This window comes from Colias eurytheme, chromosome 28, assembly GCF_061535395.1.
Source record: "Colias eurytheme isolate Ceu_HAF_F1 chromosome 28, ilColEury1 Martin Lab GWU primary, whole genome shotgun sequence".
Taxonomy (NCBI): Eukaryota; Metazoa; Arthropoda; class Insecta; order Lepidoptera; family Pieridae; genus Colias; species Colias eurytheme.
The window spans coordinates 5,963,517-5,987,536 of NC_143007.1; the positions used below are offsets into that span (position 1 = coordinate 5,963,517).

Here is a 24,020-nt window from a genome sequence, read left to right on the forward strand (position 1 = left end):
CAGAGAAAGCGACTTTGTTTTATACTATGTAGTATAAAGCAATTGAATGCCATAAAACGAAAAATATCAAATCCAATCTTCGTGTTGTTAGCAAATTAACTTATATCCAGAGTATATTACGCGACAGTTTTTGATATTTCTAAATATTGTTCGTGTTTTGTAAACTAAAACGAAAAACAAAAACGAAAAAAAATAAGCTCCTATAAAATTACAACCTTCGACCTCTAAACTTTCCCTTAGCTTATGTTTAATTTGTTTTTAAAGCTTTTGTTTTTCACAACAGAAGTTTCAAAGTTAAAAGTTAATTTTCTTCAATCTTATTTATCGTCAAGATGTTGTGTAAGAACATAGAGGGCTATAAATGATGGAAGATCTACAGAAAATAGTTCATATTTTAAGATAGGTATTTTAGAGATTCTGAACCTATATAATTGAAAATATTTGGATCCCAATGTTGATTAATAAATAAAAAAGAGCGTGTGTACCGAGCACACGTGTCAGAAGTGAAACTTCTTGGACAAGATTCAAAGACACAAAAATCGTCGCCTCTCCATGACGTGACGGTATTTCCATGACCTTGAAATTTTACTCTCAACGAGCCTAAAGAAGTTTCACTTCAAAAAAATCGATTTACCTCAATTCTGTCCAGATTTTTTATTATCATTTCAATACATCGTTGATTGAAAAATCAACCCCAATACCTCAAAATAACCCGTACGAGTATATCATCTGTCACAATATTTACACATCACCCGAACTACAATCAAAATGTCCATAAATACATAAACCACGGATCCGCCCGCATCCGGTATTTTAGAAGCAGGTATAGTAGATAACATATTTTATTTATTTGCTACTAGCTTAACCACGTAACTTCATCAGCAATCAATAGGAATAATATTAATAATACATAACATAATATTGAAATTAAAAAAAACCAATTGCGAATCGCATTCACGACAATAATGGTTCCGTACCTACTACAATTTTTTTTTTCAAGGATGTGTCAATAGGATCCCGCTTTAGAGCATTCCACCAAACAAACTACACATTTATAATATACGTAGGTTCAGAGATTACTTCCACATCTAAACGAACAAACATACAAATTTGACCCGACCCCATCGAATCCCATCAATCCCAATTATCCCATACTATATATCCCATTGTTCGCTCAACCAAGAGCGATGCAATTGATCTTTAATCGACAAATGATAGATTGTGCTTTGGTTCATTGCGTATGATATTTGGAGCGTGTAATTATATAGGAGCTGTGTCCCGCGGTTTCATGCGCGGACATAAAAATAACTGCGTTAAAAACAACCGACTTCATAAACAGAAAAGTAAAAAATAAAAAAGATTTGATATTATTAATTACTACATATTATTTAGATGTGCTATTTACTAAAAAGGTTTGATGTCGGTGCACGGGCTTAATACTAGTGTTTGGCACCGACTTCAAACCTATTTAATAAATAGCACATCTAAATAATATGTAGTTATTAATAATATCAAATCTTTTTTATTTTTTACTTTTCTGTTTATGAAGTCGGTTGTTTTTAACGCAGTTATTTTTATTTAATACTTTTTAGTGTATTTATCAACACGAATCAAACGAGCCCAATCTCGATATAATTGAGTCAATATATTACTGAGTTCCTAAGGCCACCTTCCGATTCCATCATCAAATCAGCTCTATGTCTATGATAATGTTTCATCGCTATCCAATTTACATAAGTATACAAAATTTCAGCTCAATCGGTTACCGGGAAGTGAATCAAAGTTACTTGCTACATTTCAATGAAGTCATCGAGTACAGACAAAAATGCTCATAAAATAAAAACTACTGGGTTTATCCGAATAAAATTTTTATGGGACCAATTCGACACCATCCCGCATCGAACAAAAAAAGAATCACGTAAATCGGTTAAGAAACCTAGGAGTGATCGGTGTACATACATCCAAAAAAAAAAAAAATTATACCGGCCGAATTGATAACCTCCTCGTTTTTTTTGGAAGTCGGTTAAAAAATATATATTCTAAAGTTTGATTTTTGAACCAAATATAAGCTGATAAAATTATCAGAATTAAACCAAATTTAAATGGAACCACATGCTAGGCACCAGCTTTCAAATAAAAAAATAATTATCAAAATCGGTTCAACCAGTAACAAGTACTGAGGTGACAAAGCAAAAAAAAAATACAGTCGTACAAAAATACGTAGTACTTTGAGAACCCCGCTCTTTTTTGAAGTCGATTATTAAAAACCCATGTCAAAGTTTTAACTCATTACTCAATAATGTAATCAAAATGTTTTATTATTTACAAGTGAACAATTATTTCCACAATACAAATTAAAGTTAAAATAAAAATAATTATTTCAATTATACATTTTGGAAAATGAAAAGCTTCCACAAGCCTTTATTCATTATAATAATATAATCAGAGATCTTTTTAACAAGTTTACAAACAAAGTATTTTTTTTTTTTTTTTTTTACCTAAAATAATGAACCTAAGGTATCATTATTGAAAATTACGATCTAGCCCTTTACTATAGGCTAATGAGTAATATAAATCTAACTTAATTTGCTAGGTATAGTATGTCTAAGAATGTGTCCATTAACACTTTTCTTAATGTCTCTATTTAAGGCGAAGACACTTTGTTCATGTGTTCTTTATGAATAGCACTCACTATATTACACTGACACTTCACTAAACTAACTCAAAAGGTTTTGTCCTTTTTAGTCTTCTCACTATGTCCGTGTTGTCAAGGAGCTGGATAGCCTCGACGTTCACATGATGGTGAAGTCTGCGTTCGTGAGCTTCGGCGTTTTTTTTAATTATGTCCGTGACGAGATCTACTTTAAGGTCCCGATGTAGGTCGTCATTTCTAATGTACCAGGGAGCATTCACGATCTCTCTCAGCACTTTATTTTGGAATCGTTGTATGATAGTGATATTACTTTGTTTGGTACAGCCCCAAAGCTGACTACCATAAGTCCACAAAGGCATAAGGACTTGTTTGTACAAGAGTAATTTGTTTTGCTTTGAAAGTGTAGAATGCTTGCCAATTAGCCAGTACATAGCTTTATAGCGAAGCTCTAGCTCCTCGCGTTTCTTTTTGACATGAGCCTTCCAGCGAAGCTTTGCGTCTAGAGTCATACCCAGGTATTTCGCTGTATTTTGATAAGGTATTACATGATTATTTATGTATACCGGATGATAATTTGGCTTTTTGTTTGTGAAGTCTATGTGAATAGATTTAGACTCATTGAGTTTTACTCTCCATTTTTTCGTCCAGTCAAAGATCGTATTAACAGCTGTCTGAACTTTTTCTACTGCTTCTTCATGAGTGTCACCTGTAGCCATTATAGCTGTGTCATCCGCAAATGTTGCAATGGTGTTGTTCTCTAACTCAGGAATATCGCAAGTGTACAACAAGTACAGAATAGGACCCAGGACACTTCCTTGCGGTACTCCAGCTTTTATAGGCTTAAGCTCTGAATATGCATCATCTTGTCTTACTCTAAACATACGTTGTGATAAGTAAGACTCTAAGATGTCAGCAAACTGTTTTGGGAGCATATTTCTTAGTTTGTATATAAGCCCTTCGTGCCATACTTTATCAAATGCTTGCGCCACATCCAAAAATACCGTGGAGCAAACTTTTCTTTCTTCTAGAGCCTTTTCAATTATATTGGTTATCCTATGTACTTGATCTATTGTAGAATGGCGTTCTCTGAATCCAAATTGGTACTCAGGAATTAAGTTTCTTTCCTCGATTATGGGTTTTAACCGTTTCAAGAAAAGTTTTTCAAATAATTTTGACATGATCGGCAGCAGAGAGATCGGCCGGTATGAAGTAGTCTCATGTGGCGGTTTACCAGGTTTTGGTATCATTATAACTTCGGCTATTTTCCACACATCAGGCACACACTTAAGCCTAAAGGTAGCATTAATGATTCTAGTTAGTTTGACAATAGCCTTCCGCGGAAGGTTTCTAAGGATTTCTCCAGTAATGAGATCATAGCCAGGTGTTTTCTTTCGGCTAAGTCGTTTAATTTCACTGGATACTTCTCTTGGAGTGACTAGTCTTATTTCTAGCTCATCATTTGCTGTTTCTTCTACTAAAGTGAAGTGTTCATTCTCTTCATTGGGTTTGAAAATTTGCTCCAGATGTTGTGCAAATCTTGCTGCTTTTTGCTCGTTGCTGATTGCCCACCTCCCATTCACATCTTTGATTGGTGGGATATGCGTCATTGGTTTTTTTGAACTTTTTGTGGTTTTCCAAAGGGAGTAATCTGTTGTACGATCACTAGTTAGATGACTAAGGAAGATATCCATTGATTCATCTTGAAACTTTTGAATTGTTCTTTTCAGTCTTTTAGTAAGATTATTAAGTACTGTTTTATCATGTGGAAATCTCGTATGATGCCATATCTGTCTTTGTTGTCTTTTTTTGGCTATAAGATTTATTATTTCTGGCGGATAATTATTGGATCTTTTGCTTTTTCTAACAGTAGGTGTATTATTCCAAGCGCTTTTCTGTATATCAACAATAAATTTTCTGATTTCATGCTCCAGATCTTCCTCGCATTTTAGAGGAATTTTTAATTCTATCACAGATTCCAAGTCCTTTTTGAAGCTTTCCCAATTAGTATATTTATTTACTAAAGTAGGATGACTTTCCCTCATTATTATGCTCTCACTTATAGTTAGTATGATAGGCGAGTGGTCTGAGCTCATGTCATAACCTTCCTCAATGTGGAGAAAATTTTGTGATATATTTTTATAAATAAAAAAGTCAATTAAGTCTGGTTTTTTCTGTCGGTCGGTTGGCCAATAGGTTGGTTTACCCGTTGATAAAGTTTTACAATGCGTGTCTCTAATAGCACATAGTAACTCTCTTCCTTTGGTTGTGGTCAGCCTTGAACCCCAGTATACGTTTTTAGCATTAAAATCACCTCCTAATATAAATCTGTTTCCAAGATCGTGTAGAAGGCTTTTGTAATGATCTGCTTTCAAGGAATACCTTGGTGGACAGTATATGGATGAAATGGTTATAGGACAATGCTTAGTTTTTACACTGACCGCCACTGCTTGTATTTCTTCTTTTTCGTATTTATTTACTTCATAATGGTAGATGTTCTCCTTTATAATGACAGCACTTCCTCCTCTTGATGTATTATGGGGATGTAGCGCGTGATAAACTTTGTAGCCTTTGATTTCTACGTGGGATTCTTTGTTGAAGTGTGTCTCTGAGATGAGGCATACATCAATGTTTTCTATGTCTAGGACTGCTGTTGCAGGAAAGTATGAAATAATTAATTATTTAACAACACAATTTGTTTGTTCGGTTAAAACTATAAATTGGAATAGGGTTGCCAAACCATACTTATATAGAATGCAAAATTCTGTACCTGGCTTTTATTGTAGTGTGTAGCAAATGCATATTATGACAAATATTAATCATAACATGTATCAGTGCTTAATCATTGGAGTAGTTTTAAATTATTTGTTATCAACTAGTTGTGCATCCCGGCTTCGCCTGTGATCAAAAATTGGTCGAACGAATTCAGAAACCGATATTACGATATGTATATTGTATATGCATAGTTTACGATTCTTTAAACATACAGACAAGTTTTCATTTTTGTATTTAAAATAAATAAATAAATAGAACCCTAGAAAAAGGAAGAAAAAATATTTAAAAACACATCAACCATATTTTCCATTAGCAAGGAACTCATACATACATAAGTAAATCCTAGAATGGTCTCTAACCATAGGATCAACCGGGTCAAATGCCATTTGGACAATAGAGTCCATTATCGCTTACATCGATGCAATCGTCCGTTCTATTGTCCGTTATACTATTCAACTGTTATGCATACTAAAATAGGCCTTATAAGCATTTGAAAAAAATGTGATGTGATTTATGCTAATCCAGACTGTAATCTGTCGTTGTGCTAAATTTTATAGAGATCCGATCAGCTATTTTGTGTGAAAGAGAAACAAATAAATTAGGTATATAGTAATATTGCGACATATGTTTCGTTGATACATTTAACTTTGGCAATTTGTCGTAAAAAGTACCCTTTATTTTTTGAAATAGTGGAAATAATTAACATGACAAGCTAAACTTACTACCTGACAATAATTCTCAAAACTGGTCGTAGTAAATATAGTTAATTGATCTATCATAAAACACAGCGGAATTTATAAAATGTCTTTAAAGAAAAGCTATTCAGATGCCGTTCCTTGAAGTAACAATACAATGTATAATCTATAAAAAAAACTCGATTATTATTATTGTAAGTACTCGCAAGTGGCAACCCTAAGTCCAAGAGCTCTTGAGGTAAAATCCTCGAGAATCTGATAATGAATTTCAAAGCCCCCCTTGATATTGGTTTAATTTGATTAGATCTCAAAAGGTTTATCTTTTGTGGGTATTTGTGAATTGAGGTTCTCCAGAATGGAGGGTACTTTTTTATTACTAATCTTTAGAAACTAAAGCCTTTTCAAATTAAAAGGCTTCGCGTTTGTTGTTTATTATCTAGAATCAAATCTAAATTTACAAATATCACTTATTCCAATCTCATTCAGTTAGTGCTTATCAGAAAAAGTACTAAATGATTTTAACCATAATGATTTTTTCTATGGTAGTAAATAGCACCACAAATTACTAAATAGTTATAACTTTACACCTGAAAAATGGTCCTGTCCCTTTCACTCCATTCTATTATCACGTGAGAGTGAAAGAGACGGGTATAGGTGGCAGGTCTCAAGTTGACTCGCGCGGGTTGTACACGTACCTTATATAGAGTAAATTACGTTTAGACAACAGTTTAGTGCTAAGTACATATCATAAAAGTAATTATTAGGTTAGTCGTACAAAAAATCTTTACAATTTTTCCTTTTTTTTCGTTTGAAGATGAAGGTATCTAAAAACAGAAGTCTAGAAATAAAGCCCTTAACATCTCCACAGAAAGCTCACTCGAAACAAAAGCGAACGTGGCACAGATACAAAAATATGTCAATGTGACATCAATGTCATTCGACATATTTGGCCTAGATTTGATTCTACACCGACTTCCAAAAGGGAGACTTAAAACTGTTGTAGTTGCAGTGGTTGTCACTCCGTCATTGAAATAAAGATCGGGGAATTTATTTTTTCTATTTCAAATCTATTTATATAAAACTCATAGGTGACTGATCTATCAACGCACAGCCCAAACCACTGGACGCATGCAGGTAGATGTTAGGACGTAGGCATCCGCTAAGAAAGGATTTCCCGAAATTCTTGTGGGAACGGGGAAAAACGGGGATGCACGTACAAAGTCGTGAGCGGAAGCTAGTTATATTTGTCTATTTCAAACTTAGTTCAAATTAAAATTTTTATTCAATTAGTCATCTTCTAGAAGCCTTTTTATTTTTAAATCACGATAAACTGATTCTTTACTGTTTAAACACAGAATAAAGAGTGAAAAATTATTTTTCTTATAAGATAATTATGTTTTCAAAGAACTTGTCTTGTCCCACAAATGACTACAGAAATTTCCTTATAAAAAATTCCAATATACAAACGCAACCAATAAGCGCATTTAATTTAACTCAGAAACTGCTAGACTAAATAAATTACAGTTTCAGAGTTCCACCTACCTCTTCAATTTGTCTTCATCAAGTTTATACCAACGCAGGCTATATTTAGTAATGTTAAATAAGCTTTTCAAGCACATTTTCAAGCATCTTGTTGTAAGTCTTTTTGACAATTTATTAGAGCTTTAATGAAATCTTGTCACCTACTGATCCATTGAAATGTTACATTTTTTAGGCCTGACCTTGCGTTTTTTAGAGGACGCAATTTTATTTTTTTGATGTGTAGGGGGGGTCAGTGTGAAGCTAAAACCAAGTTTGTGGGGTCGCCACCCTTGTCCCATGGCCGCCATCTTGAAAATAGCGGTTGAAATGGTTTTAACGATATATCTCTTAAACTATTTATCTGTTAATAAAACAATGGTAACATTATTTGTTGTAAATTAAATTCTCTACAACTTTGATTCAGTAACTTTTTGTCGTAGAACTATAAATAAAAAAGTTATAAGCGAAAATGTTCAGAAATTAGAGCTATTTATATTTTTCAATAAAACTTTTTTTTATCATTTTACGAAGAAATGATATAAGACTATTTTTGTAGATTGTTTTTCGAGGAACAACTTTTATCTACAACATTTTTTCATTACGTCAATAGCTAAGGTTTTACAGCGCTCAGAAGTGAGTACTATTTTTCAGTAGTTACTATACATAATAAATTGGCTATTGGCTCTTTTCCCAGACTCCACAACAATGGAAGCACACTGCAGAACATTTCAACCCTGCTTTTCGACGTAAAAAAAAACGCACTTCCAGACTCTACCTCCTGGGTTGTGGGGAAAAGATTCAATAATTAATTATTAATAATATTGTAAAATTAATTATTAAAAATATTATTATAACAAAAATAAAATAATTACTGGTGACAAATTATTATTAGTACACACATAATATATCGTATTCTGTATAGTAAAGAGTACTTAAAATAGTACTCACTTCGGAGGGCTGTAAAACCTTAGCTATTTACTTAATGAAAAAATGTTGTAATTAAAAGTTGTTCTACGAAAAACAATCTACAAAAATGGTCTGATATAATTTCTTCGTAAACTTATAAAAAAAAGTTTTATTGAAAAATATAAACATCTCTAATTTCTGAACATTTTCGCTTATAACTTTTTTGTTTATAGTTCTATGACAAAAAGTTACTTAACCTAAGTTGTAGAGAATTTAATTTGCAACGAATAATGTTAACATTGTTTTATTATCAGATAAATAGTTTAAGAGATATATCGTAAAAACCATTTCAACCGCTATTTTCAAGATGGCGGCCGTGGGACAAGGGTGGCGACCCCACAAACTTGGTGATAGCTTCACACTGACCCCCCCCCTACACATCAAAAAAATAAAATTGCGTCCTCTAAAAAATGCGACCCCAAATGTAACTTTTCAATGGACCATACTGATATTTTTTGGGTGTCAAATTGCATTGTTGATACGAAAACAATACAGTAGAGCCTGTACCTTTTTTGAAGTCGGGTTAAAAGAATGAGAAATATAACATTTTAAATTAACATATATTCTACGAGTATAAGTAAATAAGCCATATCAAACAAGCGACACTTAACAATATCTTAAATACGGTCCAAATATCACCTTCCCTTCTAAAATCTTATATATTATACAAAATGTCAACCAGCTCCCGCACTATGAAAAAGTTTTTCTATCTCATTCCCAGGACAATAATACCTGTACCTGTAGAACTGTACAGGTAAGTCTAGAACAAAATGGCGGTACATAACAATAATTTAGAATTGATTTGTTTTGTAACATTTTTAACAAAGCCCGTCCCCCGAGGGCTCCGTGATTGAAAACAGCTGATGTAGGTCAGGACTCAGGGTTGTCAACGAGGTTTTAATTAATATTATATTCGCTTGGCAACACAATTTTAATATTGTGTACCTACTGATTACATTTTTTGTAGCATGTAATGAAATGAACACGTTTTAATTCAATTATTTTCCAGCGGAGGATGGACTTAGGGACCATAACTTAATCAATCTTCTTCTCTCTTCTCTTACAATTTTAAAGTTTATTATATGCACTTGTATTACCAATTTATTGAAGTGAAACTACTTTATCGGGGTTGGAAAAAAATTTAGTGTAACATTTTTTCGTTACGCGTGACATTTTTCCGTTACGCGCCATCTTTTTCTTATCCCTACCACGCTTGATTCGACGTATTTCTGTAAAGTTGCATATAGTAAATTATTTTTGAAAAAATAAGGTCATAAAGAAGTTTCACTTCTTACGTGTGTACACTAGTACACGCACACATTTTTGTTTTATTGTTTTAATTCAGTTTCAGTTTCAGTTACGAAGGATTATACAATATTCAGCAGTGGCAACCCTACGCTAGAATGGTTTTAATCAATGACAATGGAAAGCGCTTTTTATGCGACTAGCAACATTGCATTGTGTATTGATGTTTATCCTTATTAGCTATACAGCGCACCCCGAGTTTACTCAGTATTGCAACGAGGAAGAAAATCCTTTTAATGCTGTATAGTGAATTTAAAAAAGAAATAATATCCTGGAAATTCCTGTACTGTAAAATAGGATTAACATTTTAAAGAAAAGAATAAGATGTATTTATTTTTAGGTATGTGAATAAAACAATATTTTAATTAATAACAACCAATCCAACTTGACAACATTATTTCTAATCAGATAATATATTTTCTAGATAACTGATTCCATTTCAACTAAAGCTAAAAATCATCTCAACAGATGAATCACACCTAATTTGGTTTAGCCATTTCTGAACTGCAAGAACACATTCTACTGAAAATATTTTCCTCCTTAAAAACCTACAAACCACATAAAAGAAAACAATTAAAAAAACCACGTCATCGTCCAGAGGACATAAATGAAGGCAATCTAATGATACAGTGAAATAAAAAAGCTGCTCGCGACTGTACCTTCACGGGCCAACTAACTATAATGTATAAGGACATCATTAGCTCTAACTAACGCGTTACGCGCTTCCAGATACACGTACAGTCGAGTGAGGAAGTGCTTTTCTTTATCCTATATAACACTAGCGGCCCGCCCCGGCTTCGCCCGTGGTACATATGAAAAATAGATGTTGGTCGATTCTCAGACTTACCCGATATGCACAGAAAATTTCATGAGAATCGGTCCACCCGTTTCGGAGGAGTATGCAGACTAACATTGTGACACGAGAATTTTATATATAAGATTATGAATGTGAAAGATTGTGAAGATGGAGGAATCTTTGTTACTCTTTCAAACAAATATTGCTAAACCGATTACAATGAAATTTGGTACGTAGGTAGCCATAATAAGACATAGTTGTATTTTACTGTCGAATTTCTCCGTTTATCCATACTAATATTATAAATGCGAAAGTAACTCTGTCTGTCTGTTACTCAATCACGCCTAAACTACTGAACCAATTGGCATGAAATTTGGTATGGAGATATTTTGATACCCGAGAAAGGACATAGGCTAACTTTTATTGCGAAATATGTACCACGGGCGAAGCCGGGGCGGACCACTAGTATTTAAAAAAAATGAAGAAGTTGCAATTTGAGCCAAGTAGCAAAAGCAAAGTAAAACATATTCGTAAGCACATTTACACTTTAAAAGAATAACTATCTCTAAGTGTTTGTGCAATACTCAAAAAATTATGTATAAAAAATGTATGACTTTCCGTCGCGACTGTACCCACACGAGCGCGCAGTGGATTCTTCACTCGCTGATAACAAAACAGGTATATCTTATTAATTAGAGATTTTTACAAACCGGCGCCACTTGTTATATACAGGGTGTTACATTAAGATTCGTCAGTATTGCATTTATATACAGGATGTTACATTTGTTACAAAACATCGGTTGGTAAGTATATGAATATCTGAATCGAACGAAACGAACTTTTTGGAAACTTTCAATACATCGATTTGTGACTGTGAAAAGATACTGTATTACATTTGATCCTGACAATTTTGATAAATAAAACTTACATTATTCTTAGATATATCGAATGTTTAAATTATGGATCGCAGTGAAACTTGATGTCTAAAATAACAAAATGCTTTAAGATCGCATTGCATTGTCACCGATCCTAAGTGTACAAAGTTTGAATGAAATCTGTCCGTTTGAACTTTGAAGTCAAAATAGAGTCTAAAGGTTGTTTAAATACAAACAGGTGAAGCTAATAAGCGTGTTAAAAACAGAACAGCTTATTACTTAAGCTCAATTTTTAAGCTTCAGTTAAGTTAGAACTTATTGTCACGCTCGTTTGTCACGCTTACGTGACAGGACGTGACGGTGTGGAGTGACAATCGCAGTAGTGGCTAATTAACCGACTGCGAAAAGAAGGTTAGAAACTTAGAAATTAATGTGTATGTCTGTTTTTTTTTTTAAATATGGGTATATTTTATTATTTTTAAGTGTATAAATTTTTGATGTATAAGAACCAAAAATACATTCATTAGTTTTGAAGATACAAGTGGAGTATTATAAGAATTAAGTCTCCTATTAAATATTTTTATTTCAAACAAATATTACATATTTTACCGCAATGTAAAGTACATACTACATACACAACAGCTATATACTTGACTATCTAAATATACATTTCACGCAAATCCACCGAGCCGTTTCAAACTTACTCGTCATTTACGATTCCAGATTCAAAAATATTTACGCTATAGCTTTAAATATATATCTAAAAGGATGAGATTTTAATTAAAATATACGTTAATAACGCGACCAGTGACCTGTTTTAAAATACCGGAGCTAAAAATCTCGAATTTCAATATTTGCACATTTCCCTCATAAGGGCACTCAAAATTTTATATGTATGTCAATCAATACAGCTTGAATGACTGGACATATATTTGAAAATATTTTATTTTGAAACTTTTTGTGTTTCAAGTATTTTTGTGTGAAATTTGAACTTTTTCAGAACAAACATTTGAAATGGCGATTTTCATGTATAAAATAAAAAAATCCTAATTAAATAAAGAAAAAAGCAAATAAAAATAAAAGAAACATAGTCTAGACTGCTCACTGCAGACGGTAAGACGATTATACTAATTCGAAGCTATTAAACGAAGTTCAAGTAATTATACATACTTATATATGTATTTTTATTTTCATTCAGAAATTCTCCTACCACAATACATAGTGCTCTGAAGCTGAAATCCGCAAGGAATGATTGCTATTATTAATTAAATAGATTAAGGGCCGATTTTTCAATGCTTGGATAAAACTTCTTCGTCGAATAATGTACAAAACTACCATTTTAAAAACGTATTATAATTGCACGTATTTGACAGTTTACGTGACATTTTAATATTATCGTGTAATACTTTATTGGACGGATAAGTTTTATCCAAGCATTGAAAAATCGGCCCTAAATATATAAAGAGGTAATGGAATCATTGTTTGTCTGAGAAAAAAATTCGATGCGGGAATCGAACCTGCGTCTTTCGACTGTATTGTTTGTCTGTGTGCAAACAATTTGACTGTACTGTAAACTGTTACAGGCAGATAGCTAATAAATCAATAATCATGCTAGTTAAACAACTGACATATTTAACAATTGAGTATTTGAATGAATTTTTTTTTTGTGATAAATGGAAAGATTATATATTAGTTTTATAACAAAACTGTTTTTATTTTTATTTTTTTTGCAATAATTCAAAAGTTATTTCAAACTAAAAAATAGTCTTTGAATCCAGTACCGAAGACACGCCGACAACTCGCGAAGCGTCACCCGAGCGCGTGTGACGTCATAATGTTAGTTTTCACTCATTGCAGTTGATAGAAAAATAAATATAGTTTGAAAAACTAAACAGGATAATAAGATAAATGCATGAAATTATTGTATTGTTACCGGGTTTTTATAAGTATACAAAATTTAAATTAAATCCGTCGGTTTATAGTGGGTCTAAATCTAATCGAAAGGAGAATTGGTTACTTACAAACATATGTTTTAAGCCATGGTTTTAAGCTGATCCTGGCGATCCTTATCAGTATAAAAGGATAAAATTTATGATATTATTGTATTGTCATCGGACCTTGATAAGTGTTCAAAATCGGGTCGAAACTTCGAAAGGAGTCGGTTACATACAAACAAACAGGTGAAGCTAATAAAAGCGTGTTAATAATAAATACAGTGTTTTGATCTATTTAATTTTGTTGTCATTATTAAATTACATATTAATTATATTAATTGTAAATTATATTATTTAAATTTATATTCAAAATGGCGAACCTCAAAAGTTATCGTTTTGTACCATTATGTACGAATACTACAAAGGCAACTCCTGACAAAAATCGGTGATCATAAATAATAAATATATCAACATCAAGAATATTATTTTCGTAACTAACTAATTCGGAACCAACAAACAAATCGCATCTTAGCAATAAATTTTCAATATTAATGTCTAGTCACGTGTAATAGCCGTAAACGCTATGTACTTAATAGCTATAACATTATGACGTCACAACTGTGGTGACCAGTCATGGCGCGTTTGTAGTCACGTGATTCTAATTTAAATTTCATCAATTTTTAATTGCTTATAATTAACGGAAAAAAATTATTTTTGAAGTTATTTTCATTAAATATCAATATTATTGATAATAAAGTTTCAAAATACATAAAAAAATCAATAATTTTTTTTTATTCAAATACTCAATTAATACAAAACATATAAAATCTACAAACCATAAAATATATTTTAGGGCCGATTTTTCAACCCTTGGTTAAAATTTATCCATCCAATAAAGTATTACACGAACATATTAAAATGTCACGTAAAAACTGTCTAATACGGACAACTAGAATATATTTTTGAAATGGTGGTTTAATACGTTATTCGATGAATAAGTTTTAACCAAGGATTGAAAAATTTGCCCTTAATATAGAAAAGCTAGTGAAAATAAAAACAAACTTAAAACAGAGATAACTTCTAAATGACCCTCGTGGGTCATTTCTGTCCTAAAACAGGGCAAAGCCCTTGAAAGTAAACACTGAAGCGTTCTACAAACTTCATAGCGTAGATTAATAAGCCTATTCTAGATTCCTAGGCATTCATTTAGCAACAATCTATATCTAACTATATATACATATATATATATATATATATATCTTCTTATATACATATAAAATTCTCGTGTCACAATGTTAGTCTGCATACTCCTCCGAAACGGGTGGACCGATTCTCATGAAATTTTCTGTGCATATCGGGTAAGTCTGAGAATCGGCCAACATCTATTTTTCATATGTACCACGGGCGAAGCCGGGGCGGACCGCTAGTATATACCTATATATAAATGAAACCCAAGGCCAATTCGCTACATTTCAATGTATTCGAATTATAATTTTGATAGAATTTTTGGTTGAAGCCTTGAAACAAGTACATATATAGCTTTTTTTGAAGTCAGTAAATATCAATTCAACTAAGGAAACCCTCAATATTTATATAATCCTTAATCACTGATTCTAGGGACATATGACATAACATTATTAAAAACTACTACAAAAACTTTGCCTCTAGCTTTGCCTGAAGGAATATCGAATAAGGGTTACACCCTTTTAGAAACTGCGTTCGCGAATATATACCTAATTGTTTAGGTGATAAAGCCTATTTTCGTATATTATAATTTGGTTAATTAGTCGCCTACAGTACATTTCTAGTTTATAGAATTTTACCGAGTCAAAAACAGAATTGAATTTCTATTTCTTTAAAATTAAAAATGAAAAAGTAAAAACATTTAATTGGTGTAAAGTTTTACAAGTATTTATGAATGCATAGCATTTTTTAAACTACCACTGTCTGCTATTTTACGTCACATATATAGTTGCTTCTAAAGTAATTTCTACCAACGCATCGCTGCCTGAAAACACTATAATAATTAATTATTATGTTGAAATCACAAACGATATCAATTCATTAAGAGCGAGCGCGCACGAGCAACTTTGTCTCCGCAACTATTTTGTCTCTCCCATCAATTTGTATGGGGAGTTGCGTCGCTACGTGCGCGCACTTTCATACTAGCCCATGGGTGGAGAGACAAAATAGTTGCGGAGACAAAGTTGCTCGTGCGCGCACTGTCTAAAACATTTCCTAAAAAACAATAAAAAATATTGATTTTTCCACAACACGTGAAATACAAAAACCAATCTCCAAACGAAGCCGCGTGAAAAATCTAGTTATCTATAATCGAAAACTATTATACGAAACATTTATCAAGATGACAGTAAAATATGCAATTACTGTAATATGCACTTGTTGCTGACCTTACTCAATATATTGTAATAGCCCTTATTTCAAGGGAGATAGAGTTCAAATTAATTTATGAGATTTCTATGTCAAATTTTGAATGACTTCAGAATCCTAGATGTGAATATAGCTCTTATTACAAGCCGTTTAGAGTTGGAGTTATATACATAAAAGTGGTATATAATTTTAAGCGATTCTAAACTTAAGTTTCTTGGTAATAAAGTTCATTTTTCATTCATATTTGACATAGCATTTTGACTATTCAATTCAGTTGTTAATAGAATTTGGACGTTATATCAATGCAATACAGTTTATTATTGAATATTTTTCATTTTACTAACACAGTAACCCACATAATATAGAAATGGTCCCGTATATATTTTTATTATATCTGTCACACATCTGTTTCGAACATAGGAGTACTTACTTGTATTAGGTATAGTAAATTCAAAATATCTAGATGGTTGAACGATGTTAAAAATATTCAAAAGATATTAGTTACTTAATTGTATTTTTTTGTTTGTAAAGTTTTTTTTAATAAACCGGAACTGCTAGCTACAGCTAGAGCATTCTTTCTAACTTCGGTAAAGGTCAGCCGTTTTGAGATTCCTACTATTACTAAATTTATTACTAACTTTAAATACTTATTTAGTTATTTTTACATATGTATTTGGTTTGCCTTTCAAACTTCAAAAAAAGCTCATCAATTTTGTTCTACACTTAAACCTACAAACTAACTTCTTACATTTATTAACCGCATATTCAAATAAACATAAAACCAATTCACAAAGGAACCCCAAAACCAAATGGATCCCAGAGCGAGGGTCGCGGGTTCGATTCCTCGTTATACGAACACGTGTCGCATTTTCATGTAATTGCTTTTTCTCATTTATATTGACTTATCTGCTTTGTTGGATACTGTTTATTATGTATGTGTGTGTCTCGTAATCTTAGGAACTGCTGGAGGAATTTTAATCAAATTAAAAGGATACAAAGAAATTATATTCCATTTCTTTAGCGTGTAAATGACAGTTTTTTAATGAAAATAAATTTGGTTTATTACGACTAAGCATAAGTTTAAAGCTCCAATAACTTAGAACCCCATTGATAACTTAAGAAAACGTCTGTATTTAAATTTTAAACTTCACTTAATTTAGGTACCTACTGCCTACTTATTTACAAAATATGGGTAAAATTCTTTTTTTAACAAGCGGAAACGCGTGCTAATACTAGTCGTAGTCAACCGCATTAAACATTCTTTTTTAAAGCTGTTAAAATGATTCCCATTCAAACCGAAACGCAAAAGCCGAAATTGATTGAATTCCAATAATTTGATAACCGTCAATTCCGCAGCACTGCAGCCGGTGCGGTTTTACATATTTAACCGGCTGTGAAAAAGAGTATTTATTATAATATATTGGATGTTTGTTCCTTTTTTACGCGGAAACGGCTAATAGCAATCAGATGAGATATTTAAATACAAATGTGTACTGTGTATGTATGTTTCACGCCAAAACTGTTGCAAAAATAGAGATTGAAAAGCTTTTTTTTGTCACGAAAACAACACTTACACGGAAAATATAGAGACTGCACTTAAGTTTTATTTTGTCACGTGTTACAGTATTCGATCTTAACTCGAATAACTACCAAAAAAAATGTCATTCAGTAATAACACAAGAATTTTCCAAATCGGTTAAGTATGTAACTACATCCCACGGGTACAATCCTATAAAAATAAATTTACAATAAAAAATAACGTTTTTAATCTGTCTCACGGAACCCTAAAAATCAATATTCCATAACCGCCAGTCGTTAGTTGCAAATTACTATTTGATTTGGATAATTCAATAGCTTTGTGAATTTGTGATTGCAGAGATGGGGCGAAAATGGCAAATATTATAAATTTGGAGGTTTATTATTCGCTATATTACAAAACTGCTGAACAGAATTCGATAAATGTAACACGCTTTTAAAGAAATACGATCGAAGTCGAGTGTATTAATAAGTGAAGTAGGTATAAGTTAAATCGAACAGAATGAAATGCCTTTTGATTTTTAAATTTTTCTCCGCTTAAATTAGTTGAAGCTATTAGCATCGCATCGCTGTGCCGGTTGGAGTGGGGGGTGTTAGGTTTTTTCGTTACGGAATTTTTACATTCGGACACGTATCAGAAGTGAAACTTCTTTGGCAAGATTCAAAGATATCAAAATTGTCGCCTTACTCCATGACGTGACAGTATTGCAATTTGACTCTCAACACGCATAAAAAAAATTAAATTTACTAGTCTTATATATAAAATTCTCGTGTCACAATGTTAGTCTGCATACTCCTCCGAAACGGGTGGACCGATTCTGATGAAATTTTCTGTGCATATCGGGTAAGTCTGAGAATCGGCCAACATCTATTTTTCATATGTACCACGGGCGAAGCCGGGGCGGACCGCTAGTTAACGTATAAAAACATGCACAAACTAAACGATGCATACAAAATTGCATAAAACAACAAATTGCAAATTAAATTATTTATTAAACTTGAATGTGAATAATTTGCATTCATTTAAAATTCAATGAGCTTAAAGAATCGCGAATCGAGTGTAAACATGTTTAACCGACTTTACTAAAAGGATTATTATTAAAGTGAAACTTTTATTATATCGTCTCAAACTTTTTGGTCTGTGTAGCGCATGTCGCGTGTATCGCGGCTGCCGAGTAGGTACACCTACTCGGCAGCGGCGACCGTCACGCGACATGCGCTACACAAAGCAGTGTTCGGAACCGTTCGAACAGTTTCACTTTTACCGTGGATTCATAAAACCACACAACATTTTTTTATTATATGAATGGAAATAATGAAATAATTAAAATATGAAAATGATATATCAAATGGGAAACAAAATATAAAGAACATGAATGCGAAATTGTGAAATAGAAAACAGATTGTGTATTTGCTTAAAACCGACTTTAAAAATTGGAGGAAGTTCTCAGTTCACCGTATTTTTTTTGGGCTCAAAGCTCTCAAGTAGCTTATAAGTTAATAACCTACTTCAGAGCTTTCGAGTGGGTGAACGGATTTTGATAATTTTGTATTAATTGAAAGCTGCCATGGTCACTGGTTACATTTTAATATTGTTTAGTTCTGACAATTTGAAAGCGGTTCAATTTTTTCAAAAATTATTATTATAACATTCTATATGCCGGTTCATTATTTATTTATTTAATTACAGAACATGTGGCTTACAGACATGCCAAAGCACCACAATGCTATACAGTACAAATAAATATTTTACATACATTACAATTATTATTTACTAGCGGTCCGCCCCGGCTTCGCCCGTGGTACATAATATTTACGTTTTCTCTACATAAGAACCATCCTCGTACTTCAAGGAATATAATAAAAAAAGAATTATCGAAATCGGTTCAGCCGTTCTCGAGTTATGCGCTTACCAACACATTTTGCGATTCATTTTTATATATAAAAGATATACGTGATAAAAAATATTTATTATCATTCTTTGTCATATTATAATTGGTACATTTCAATTATTTACGAAACGTTTCAGTAGCTCTTTGATGATTGCGTTATTTGACAGGTTTATTCGCCCCCGGGGACACACGACCCCTCTATCTGCCCACGTGTAGAGGGGTTCAAAGTTCATTTGCTTTTCTTTATGTTTATATAGTAAGCTGCACGAAGTATCTCGCCAAATACCAGTTGGTCGCGGTGTAAGACAAGGCGATACAATTTCTCCCAAGCTATTTACAGCTGCTCTAGAAGACGTTTTTAAACTGTTGGAGTGGTCTGAAAAAGGCGTTAGCATCAACGGGTCAATGTTGTCGCATTTGAGATTTGCTGACGACCTCGTTCTGTTTGCTAAAACCCCGGACGATATAAAAGTTATGCTCGAAGAACTACATGATGCCTCACTAGCTATTGGATTAAGAATGAACATGCTCAAAACTAAATTTATGTGTAACAGCAAAAACATTACACCTGCGATCACAATACATGGTCAGAACATCGACAGAGTAGAAGAGTATGTTTATTTGGGTCAAATGGTTACGCTGGATAGGAATGCACAAACGAGGGAAGTAGACCGCCGCATTCAACTTGGCTGGGCAGCGTTTGGCAAACTATCAGATGTATTCAAAGACAAACAAATACCAACCTTCCTGAAGAGGCGAACGTTTGAGCAATGTATTCTTCCAGTAATGACGTACGCCTCTGAAACCTGGACACTAACCAAACACCTAGTGAATAAACTCCAAGTAGCGCAAAGGTCGATGGAACGCGCTATTCTCGGGATTTCATTGATAGACAGAGTTCCAAATACGACAATAAGGAAGAAAACTGGAGTTATAGACATAGCACTCAAAGTGTCTCGGCAGAAATGGAGGTGGGCGGGACATATCTGCAGATTAAGTGACAACAGGTGGACCAACAAAATCCTAGAATGGCGTCCTTGGACCGGACAAAGAAAAGTTGGCCGTCAGCCTACTAGATGGGCTGACGACATAGTGAAGATCTTGGGAAGGAAGTGGATGCGAGTGGCGACCAACAGAAATAGACTACAAGCCCGCATAGGACAAAAATATGGGTCAAATGAACCACCAGGGGATATATCTAGAACGATAGCAGAGCAAAAAATAATAAGATTCATCACTATGCCGTCACTTGTAAGCTGTCCAACTGAGTGCAGATGAGAATTGAAAAGTACAGGTAGACTCAGTAAATTTTGGTCATATATTTTTGTACGGCATTCTTAACCATCGATAGATCCATTAAAAATAATAAGAAACCGCTCAGTGCCGTACAAAAATGTTGGTCCACCAAGTCAGAATTTTTATTTAATTTCCGAGAGTTACCGGGGGTAAATTTGGTCATTTGACCATGTACGGCATCTGTGTCATACTATTGCTATACTGCTTTTAATCCATTATTCCGCAACGCCGTACAAAAATCATGGGGACAAGGGGAAAAAATCGAGAGTTGCAATCCCCTCTCTTTCCCCACTCCAGGGGGTCATTTGACTAAGTACGGCTTCGGTTCCAAAACATTATCTAGCACTCAAAAGTACTATAAAAAGCAATGCCGTCAAAAAATAATTGTTCTTTTAAATGTATACCAATAATCATCTTAATTTCATCGAATTCTTGATATAAAGAGCTGTAAGGTCATTTGACCCTGTACGGGAACTTTTTTTTTAACATGATATTGTAAAATTCAATTGTTGTATAGTATTGCCGTTCAAAAGAAACCGTTCTAAAAAAAGTTATAGAGAAATGCAAAACCAGAAATTTTGTTAAAGTTTAAACATCGTAGATTAATGAAAATTAATAGTTTTCTACACTTTATCCGTTGTTTTAAATAGTATTAACATAGATAAATTAGGAAAAAACGATGCCGTACATTTTTGTGCAGACCACATCTTTTAGGCTGATGAAAGCGACGAAAGCTACAATTTTAAGGGTGCTTTATGGCCATTTGATACAGTACGGCATTAACATATTTTTACCCAACTACGGCAAAGCAAAAGGAGGGTTATGGTTGTTTACAGGTCATGTATTCTGTTGTTCATCTATTCCCTCGTAACTTCTAAACTACTTATCAGAATTCGACAAATGACATATCATTAGAAGCGTCTGAATTGTTCACTGGATAACCAGCGACCAGCTAGCTAAAGGCTATATGGGGTTTCACAAAATCTAATGTGGCGCCCTCTAGCGGACAAAACAAACAGAGTAAAAAAATAAAGTTAAGATAAATATGCAGTGTTTGGTATCATTTGAAAGCGCTTTACTTGCACATTTTGAATATGTATATATTACTAGCATTTGCTTGTGACTTTACCTGTATTCATGGACTGATTGCATATAATTCACATCTTTTCGTTCATAGCTTTTTTATTAGTTCATCAATTTAACGGAGTCCATTCCACCTGACTCCGACTTTCCAAGGTGATAATTAACCACCTCGAGCTTCTTAATATTAATGTATATTTATATTTTATTATAAAAATATAAAGCAAACATTTCGTTATATGGATTTTTTCTTTTTCAGATTTTTCCCCTTTGAACCAACGAAAATGTACGGCACATGAAAAAATATTATCTATGCATAAAATACTTTAAAAATAAATTTATTTCGTGTTGTGTCAAATGACCCCCTGGAGTGGGGAAAGAGAGGGGATTATAACTCTCGATTTTTTCCCCTTGTCCCCATGATTTTTGTACGGCGTTGCGGAATAATGGATTATTAGCAGTATAGCAATAGTATGACACAGATGCCGTACATGGTCAAATGACCAAATTTACCCCCGGTAACTCTCGGAAATTAAATAAAAATTCCGACTTGGTGGACCACCATTTTTGTACGGCACTGAGCGGTTTCTTATTATTTTTAATGGATCTATCGATGGTTAAGAATGCCGTACAAAAATATATGACCAAAATTTACCGAGTCTACCTGTACTTTTCAATTCTCATCTGCACTCAGTTGGACAGCTTACAAGTGACGGCATAGTGATGAATCTTATTATTTTTTGCTCTGCTATCGTTCTGGATATGTCCCCTGGTGGTTCATTTGACCCATATTTTTGTCCTATGCGGGCTTGTAGTCTAAAAGGAATGGCGTGCACATGAAGAGGCCTATTATACCCAACTTTGGGTTAAACCGGGCTGAAAAAGAAGAAAGAAGATGTTTATAGAGATTCGCGTGGTATCATAGCGTGTGATATAATATAGCCTTCCTCGATAAATGGGCTATCTAAAATCGAATTTTTTTTCAAATCGGACCATTCCCGAGATTAGCGCGTTCAAACAAAGTATTCAGCTTTATAATATTAAAAGTATACATAAAAATATTCATCGTGTTGGTTCATAGAATTAAATCATATAGGTTTCTACATGTAATACATTCTTTATTTCAATACAGATTCCATATCCCATTAGTGTTTACTTTTTTTCACAATTCAGCATACCTACATACTATGCATATAACGTTTATTTTCATCCTACTACTATTATAAAGGCGAAAGTTTGTATGGATGTTTGTTACTCTCACGTAAAAACTACTGAACCGATTACAATGAAATTTAGCACACATATAGAAGGTAATTTTGATTAACACATAGGATAGGTTTTATCCCGGAAATCCCACGGGAACGGGAACTATGCGGGATTTCCTTTGAAAACGCGGGCGAAGCCGCGGGCGGAAATCTAGTATGCACATATTTTCCAATCCCATCTAACTAACAATCCTTTCTATACACTATATTACACAACATATTAAACACACATACACAACATACTCCCAACCATAAAGTCCCGGGTTCAATCCAGGTTCAAACAAAAGTAGGACAGAAGCGCCGCAATCCGTTCCGTTTTACGGCCGATATAAATTTTGAATATTTGATTGTTGTACGAGAGCTCGCGGTGGATTTGGTTTGAATATGTGAGTGGATCCTAGAGTTTACAGAATGCATATAATATGTCTAACTCAGTGTTTGATTTCACTCGCGATCTTTGTGCTAATTCATACTGTATCAATTCACATAGGAACAGTATAGACTGATAAATTACCATTATAGAAAAAAAATAAATAACATTATAGAAATCTGTAAAGTCGGTTTACTGACGATAGTTGAACGTGACAACGTCCAACTGTGCTTCTTTGTCGCTCGTTCCGCGCTCTCGCTTGTACTTCAAGCCTTACATGGAACGCCTCAGAGCGAGGTAACGCCGCATGAGTCATGTTTTTTCGTGCGTGCAGCCGGTTCTATCGAATTATAAGACGTTGTCACGTCAAAAGTATTCAGAATGGAAAATGCATGCTACGGCAAATACGTCTTATGTTATAATTATTGTACCTACTCATTATTTTTTCAACAAATTTTAGCAAGATTATTTATCACTCGCTGTGCTCCGCGGTTTCACCCGCGTGGCTCCGCTCCTGTTCGTCTAAGCGAGATGATATATAGCCTATAGCCTTCCTCGACAAATGGGCTATCTAACACCGAAGGAATTTTTCAAATCGGACCAGTAGTTCCCGAGATAAGCGCGTTCAAACAAACAAACCCTTCAGTATTATTATAATAGTATAGATTACTAC

General features: G+C 33.5%; 1 protein-coding gene across 1 annotated transcript in view; it reads right to left on the reverse strand.

Annotated features, from left to right (window-relative positions):
- The window catches only part of fra (neogenin protein frazzled), a 108,359-nt gene that overhangs the window by 41,157 nt on the left and 43,182 nt on the right, over positions 1-24,020 (reverse strand). The gene's annotated exons all lie outside the window — the stretch shown is intronic.